The sequence below is a fragment of the Cupressus sempervirens genome, chromosome 8 (assembly GCF_028749045.1).
Source record: "Cupressus sempervirens isolate cs-2001-9-10 chromosome 8, ASM2874904v1, whole genome shotgun sequence".
Lineage (NCBI taxonomy): Eukaryota > Viridiplantae > Streptophyta > Pinopsida > Cupressales > Cupressaceae > Cupressus > Cupressus sempervirens.
In genome coordinates this window covers 141,548,606-141,556,776 of record NC_143125.1, presented here as the reverse complement: position 1 = coordinate 141,556,776, position 8,171 = coordinate 141,548,606, and positions in this window count along the sequence as shown.

Sequence of the window (8,171 nt, the reverse complement as noted above, 5' to 3'; positions counted from 1 at the left end):
TCTAATATGGAGTTCTTTGAGTTTGAAAACACTCATGATAATAAGAAGGTGAAAATTGCGATCACTAGATTGAAAGGTCGTGCCTCACTATGGTGGGAGCATTTGCAAACTGATAGATAAAGGAGAGGAAAGGAGAAGATCAGGACTTGGCTAAAACTATTGAATAAGGTGAAGAAGAAGTTCCTTCCTACTAATTACCAAATTAGCTTGTTGATATAGATGTAAAATTTGAGACAAAGGGACATGACTGTGAAGGAGTATACTGATGAATTCAATAGATTGGACATCAGATCTAGACATGTGGATGATGAGGTTGAGAAAGTTGCAAGGTATCTAAATGGATTGAGATCTAGAATTCAAGATGAAATAAGTTTTGTGAAAATGGAAAGTGTAGAAGAAGCATACGAAAATGCCTTGAAAGTTGAGGAGATATTGACAAAGAAGCATCAACAAAGACAGAGAGGTAGAGGTGGTAGACTCCAAAGAGGCAAAGATAGATCTTATGGAGAAGGTGGAAAATCTAACAATTTTGTGCAAGATAAGGGAAAATTTGAATGGAAAAATGATGACAAAGACAAGACTGAATGGAAAGGTGGTAATTCTTACCGAGGAAGAGGTAATTCTTATTCTAGAGGTGGTTTTCATGGTAATTGTTTTAGATGTAATAAAGAAGGGCATAGATCCTTTGAGTGTAGATCTTTGGTGAGAATGAACAAGGTAACATAAATGATGTGATTCAAGGAGACATTGAGGGCTCACCGAGTAGACCTAGGGCTAGAGAAAATCTAAAGGCGAGAAGAACTTTGTGTAATAAGGGAATTGATGAGGAACCTATTCTAAGGAGAAGTCTTTTCAAGACCAGATGTAAGATGGCTACAAAATGCTACAAGGTGATCATTAACAGTGGAAGTTCAACAAATTTGGCATCAGAGGAGTTGGTTACAAATTTGTACTTGAAGAGGATGAGGCATCCTAAACCCTATCATGTTTCATGGATCAAGGATGAGCATAAGGTATTGGTAAGTGAACAATGTGTTGTGAAGTTCAAGATTGGTCATTACTTTGATGAAGTTATGTATGATGACATGCTTATGGATTGTTGTCATACTCTATTAGGTAGACCTTAGCAATATGATAGATATGTTATACATGATGAAATATTGAATCAATGCACTCTTTGTATTAATGGAAGAAAACAAGTATTTTTGCCTTTGATTGAAAATCCTAATGAGGTTAATTGTATCATTGTTCGAGTTTGGTGGTCAATGGAAAACAATTTGAAAAGGAAATAAAGAAGAATCAAATCTATTGTCCCATAATTCTTAGAAGGCCAAGTTGTGCTAGTCATAACTAAGTGACAGAAAAAAGTAATAACTGAGTGACATAGGTTAGTAGTAACCGAGTGACAATAGAAGCTAGCAGTATTGACCGAATGCTAGTAGAAATTGAAAGATTGTTGAAGGAGTATAAAGAAAGTGTTGCAGAAGATATACCTGATGGTTTACCACCAGTAAGATGTATAAGTCATTAATGTAGTGCAAGGCAGGAGAATTCCCAATGCAGATATCCTAGCCCCCAACAAATAACCACATAGCGCAAAAAATACAACAATGCAAGATCTAATACTAATTCACAACTCTTTATTCATAAAATAACTGATTACAAGCAATATATCGAGTTGTAAGGCCTTCCCGGTTATGGCCAAATACAAAAAATATACAATAGTTTTGCAAGATCCCTCAAGATACAACTCAAACCCAAGCTAGCCTAGATCTGTAACATAACAACAATCTAGCAGAAACCTCTAAGATCTCAACTTGTGCTCGCATGCCACCAAGCAATCTCCTTGTTTCTAAACCGCAACCACTAGCTTTTCTACAAATTCATTATCTCAAATACTCCTCTACTGATGATATCGAATCTTCAAAATAATGATCCACAATAATAATCCTCCAATAATGATTTCTACATGAACTCAAGCTCCTTATATAGCTAGCTAAGCCACAAGTCGGTTAGTCAAGCATTTAATTACAGTATAGGTCTACCTTGGAAGAGTAAACCAAAACTATAGAAAATATGAACAAAACTCAATAAAAAATTATATTTAGGTCCACACATGACCCAATAACATGTCCCTAACTTAACAAGATCTCATTTCATCATACAAAATCCCACAAGACGGAAAACTCCACACGTTTCGTGAAAATTGCCTAAAAATTGATACCCAAGGAAAACAATGATATCTCCCAACTCCAAATGAATTAGGACTTTCACTTTAAAAATAAGTTATTATTTTAGGTCCTCTTCAACCCCTTATATGCACAAAGGCTGATTCATTAAGGATCAAAAGATACATGGCCTGCAACTAGCACACAAAAAATAGAAAATACAACTCCAGCTGCAAGGTAAAATGACTCTAACTTCAACACAAAAACTCCAATCTCTATGAACACATAGGGAAATACTCAAAAACATGTCTCAAACACATCCTTAATCTTGCAAACTATAACTCCACAACTTAATCATGAATCCCCATCATACATCATTGTTGACATCTCCAGGATGCTCTTGTATCAGACACCCTAGGTGAGAAGAAAAGATGTTCTTAATAGCTGGAAGAACATTTTTCAGGGTTCAACACATAAACTTGGAATTGGTTCTTCACACAAATTTCCTCCACAACATCAACTTGTACACTCTTTCCTTTATTCTTCTTCTACAACTTCTTTTTTGCAACTATCATCTTTACATCTATCTTTGGTGTACAATAGGTTTTCTTTCCACACTGATCTCTAACCCTTTCAAAATCCTTCAACTCATCTCGGCTACCAATACTCAAGTTCCTATTGAGCTCTCCGTTTTGCAAAGGAATCAGGGAATGCTTCCTACCACCCTTCTCAACTATAAACACATTTTTGACACAATCATGCACAGCCATGAAATCATACTACCAAGGTCTACCAAGTAATATGTGACAACTACTCATGTCCACAATGTCACACAACACTTGATCTTTATATTTCCTAATCTAGAAATTAACAAGATATTTCTCTCTTACTTCCAAAGCATGTTCATCTTGTAACTATCCAATCCTATAAGGACAAGGATGTCTTACCCTCTTCAAACCAAGTTTCTAAACCATCTCTTCAACAACTAAGTTATCAATACTACCACGATCTACAATCACATTTCTGATCTTTCTATCAAACTTACAATGAGTCCTGAACAAATTGCTCCTTTGACAAGGTTTCAGTGTCCTCTTTCCAAGCAACACTCTTTGAATCGACAAGTTATCCCCGTACTGCTCAAGTTCATTCACCAAGTCTTCGACCTCTTGCACCACAATAGTTCTTCTATCACCAGCCTTAGGACATTCATAAGTTCTATGTCCTTCTTCATGACATATGTAGCAAGTACCCTTAAATGTACCTTTTCATGTTCTCTTCCTTTATTTAATAGGTTTCAGTTCATCTGCAACAATTTGTTTTTCTTCATCAAGTGATCATGCTTCTCCTTTCCTTGAGGATTACCTTGATATCTCCTCTTTAACTTATCTTCTGCTCTCAAAGCATACTGATAAGTATCCTCAACTCAAGAAATGTTCAGCATACCAGCCTCATCTAGAATATTAAATCTCAAACCATTAATATATCTAGCCACCTTCTCCTTAGACAATTCTCTATGTCCAGACCAAATAGTCAACTAATTGTAGAACTCCTCAGTATAATCTTTCATAGTCATATCCTTCTACTTCAAATTCTATAATTTCTTAAATAACTCAAGTTCATAGTCCACAGGAATGAACTTAGCCTTCAGTTTAGTCACCATCAATCTCCATCTAGTGATTTTTAATTCACCTTCTTCTTCTCAATCTGGTTGCAATTATTTCCACCAAAGAGCAGCATGTCCTTTCAACTTAGTCCATGCCAACCTTACTCTGAGTGTATCCTCAATATCCTTAAGCTCAAATTAGTCTTCCAATTTACCAATCCAATCAATCAAGTCTTCAAGATTCAAAGTACCTAAGAAATTAGAAACCTCCATCTTATGCTTCAGCTTCAATTGAGATCTTGGTATAGCAAATTGATCAGCCCTATTTCCCATAGATCGCTCCACATGATCAGTTCTATCCTTGCCACTCAATCCAACAACTTCAAAGTCTTCAGCAACTACCTCATAACCATCTTCAATAGCCACATGCCGAGGTACACCACCTATAACAATTATGATCTCATCGACCATATCACTCTTCATCAATGTCCTCTTGTCTAAGAGCCTTGCTTCCACAACATCACACACATCGTCAAATCATAAACTATTAGATGTGAATTGGATGATCTTGAGGTAGATAAATCCTCAACAATCTCATTGCTCACAACAAGGTGCTTTGCAATATTTAACTCATCACCAACAACAACCTGATTATCCATGACCATGCTCTATAATTTCCATGTCAGACTCAACCAATTGATCATGAAAATAAATCTCCATCCAAACATCAACAAGGTTAGGAATATCCTCAACAACCTCAAGTTTCTCTATAGGTTTCACATCCCCAATCATGCAAAGCATAACTCCACCAAAATCCAAGCTCAATGTTGTTGCATCAAACTCCCCTGGTAAATAGAAAAGTATATCCCATACTTTGATGCCCAAAGAAAGATCTACAACCAACTTCACCTTTACCAAAGGCACTCCATCAAAGTCAATAGAAAAAATCTGAAAATCAACCATCTATGCTTCATCCACTGAAACATCATAATCAAATGAATCTCAGCAACCCAATTAACATGCTCACTCCCAAGAACAAACTAAACATAATGCTTCACCAAGAATCTCTACAACTAATCACAACCAACAACAACGATATCCTCAAACATGTACTTTATTTTAGAAGCATAATGTAACTCTAAAACCAAGTTAGAAACATATAAGTTCAAATCCCTAATAAGAACAACATGTAAATCATCAACCATGTCAACCACACGCAAATTAGGAACATAAAGATCCATAATATCATGTAGATCCAAAACCAAATTAGCAACTAGTGAATCCACACCAGCAACATCAAACTCTACATCAGTAGAAACATCTATACCCTCAATCATCTCAGCAACAACATATGAATTTAGATCCATATCAATAAACATATGCAAATCCTTATCCATATGCAAATCCTCAACAATCTCATTGCTCACAACAAGATGCTCTGCAACATGTAACTTATCACTAACAATGCCCTAATTATCCATGACCAAGGGCTCTACAATTTCCATGTTAGACACAACCAATTGATCATGAAAAAAAATCTCCATCTCAACATCAACAAGGTTAGGAATATCCTTAGCGATAGCCTCAAGTTGCTCTACAGGTTTCACATCGGACTCCACAAACTTATCAATAAAACTAACTTCTTCCTCGACCTTGTCATGCCCTTTTCTCCCTCAAACAAATCTTCTAACTAGCCAGACAAATTTCTTCCAAATCAATAGAGTCCAACTCCACAAAGCTCTACGAAACTCAACCATCTCTTCCTTAACTAGATTAGTCAATCTATCTTCCCACATCTTTGAAAGTTACTTCTTTACCACATCACAAAGATTCACAATCATCTTAGGATTCAATCCTCTTAGATCCATCTTCCACGATCTTTGCAAACCCTCTACAACAAATCCTTCCCACACACCTTGTGAAAAAACTCAAATTCTCTACAAGTGAGATTGCAACCTGCCACCTCACACAAACAACCAAGAACAAATTGCAAGTTCAAGAACAAAAATCTGTAACATACATCCCAAAAACTCTCTATGCTCTGACAAGATCAAGCTCCATATTTACATCCATCAATCCATCTACAAGTCCTCTGCAATTGCAAGTTAGGACTATGGTCTGCCACCTCACAACCTTGGACTCCATAAAGAACAATCCACCACAAGATCAATATATTCTTAGATCAACTCCTCTCAACCCAAAGTCTTGGTGCAAACTGCCTCAACTTTGGTGATCTTTCTACACACTCAGGAACAATTGTGCTCTAATAATCTCCACTCAGATCAAACCATCTCTCAAACAAGATCAACCAAGCAGGTTAAACCTTTACTCTGATAAGATCAACCAAGTAGATCAAACCTTCACTCTGATACCACTTGATGCAATGCAAGGCAAGAGAATCCCCAATGAAGATGTCTTAGCCCCCAACAAATAACCACACAATGGAAACAATACAACAATGTAAGATATGATACCAATTCAATACTTTTTACTCATAAAATAACTGATTACAAGTAATGTGTCAGGCTATAAGGCCTTCCTTGTTATGGCCAAATACAATATCAATTACAATAATAGTTTTGCAAGATCCCTCAATATCCAACTCAAATCCTAGCTAGCCTAGATTTGTAACATAACAAAAATATGGTAGAGACCTCCAAGATCTCAACTTGTGCTTGCAAGCCACCAAGCAACCTCCTTGTTTCTAAACCACAACCATTAGCTCTTCTCCAAATTCACTATCTTAGCTACTCGTCTACTAATGATATCAAATCTTCCAAATCATGATCCATAATAATAATCTTCCAATCATAATTCTACATGAACTCAAGCTCCTTATATAGCCAGCTAAGCTACAAGCTGGCTAGTGAGGCATTTAATCACATTATAGGTCCACCTTGGAAGAGTAAACCATAACTATAGAAAATATGAACAAAACTCGATAGCAAGTTATATTTAGGCCCACACATGATCCAATAACATGTCCATAACTCAAAAAGATCTCATTTCATCACAAAAAACCTCACAAGACTAAAAACTCCACACGTTTCATGAAAACTAGTTAAAAATTGATATCTGAGGAAAATAATGATATCTCCCAACTCTGGATGGATTAGGACTTGTGCTTTAAATTAAAGGTATTATTTTAGGTCCTCTTCAACCCCTTAAATGTGCAAAGACTGATTCATTAGGTATCAAAAGATACATGACCCAAAACTGGCACGCAAAAAATAGAAAATACAGCTCCAACCATAAGGTAAAACAACTCTAACTTCAACACGATAACTCCAATCTCTATGCGCATATTGGGAAAGGTTCAAAAACATGTCTCAAACACATCCTTAACCTTGCAAACCATAAATCCACAACTTAAGCATGAATCCCCATCATGCAGGATTGCTAACTTCCCTAGGATGCTCCTGCATTAGACACCCCAGGTGAGAAGAAAAGACGTTCTTAATAGTTAGAAGAACATCTTTCAGGGTTCAACACTTAAACCCTGAATTGGTTCTTCACATATATATCCTCCACCATATCAACTTGTACACTATTTCCTTTATTCTTCTTCTACAATTTATTTTTTGCAACTGTCATCTTCACATCTTTCTTCAGTGTACAATAGGTTTGCTTTCCATATTGATCTCTAACCCTTTCAAAATCCTTCAACTCAACTTGACTACCAATACTTAGGTTCCTATTAAGCTCTCCATTCTGCAAAGGAATCAAGGAATGCTTCCTACCACCCTTCTCAACCATAAACACATTCTTGACACAATCATGTGTAACCCTGCAATCATACTGCCAAAGTCTACCAAATAATATGTGAAAACTACTCACTTCCATAATATCACACAACACTTGATCCTTATACTATCCAATATGGAAATTAACAAGACATTGCTCCCTTACTTCCAAAGCATGTTCATTTGGTAACTAACCAATCTTATAAGGACAAGGATGTCTTGCCCTCTTCAAACCAAGTTTATAAACCATCTCTTCAGCAACTAGGTTATCAGTACTACCACCATCTACAATCACATTACAAATTTTACCACTTGACTTACAATGAAACCTGAACAAATTCCTCCTTTGACAAGTTTCCAGTTTCCTCTTTCCAAGCAACACTCTTCGAACCAACAAGTTATCCCCATCCTGCTTAGATACAAAGCAATTACAATAGTTCTAGAAGAGCCCTCAAGATCTAACTCAAATCCTAGCTAGCCCAGATTTGTAACATAACAAAAATATGGTAGAAACCTCCAAGATCTCAACTTGTGCTCGCAAGCCACCAAGCAACCACCTTGTCTCTAAACCGTAGCCACTAGCTCTTCTCCAAATTTTCTATCTCAACTACTCATCTACTGATGATATCAAATCTTCCAAATCATGATCCAAAATAA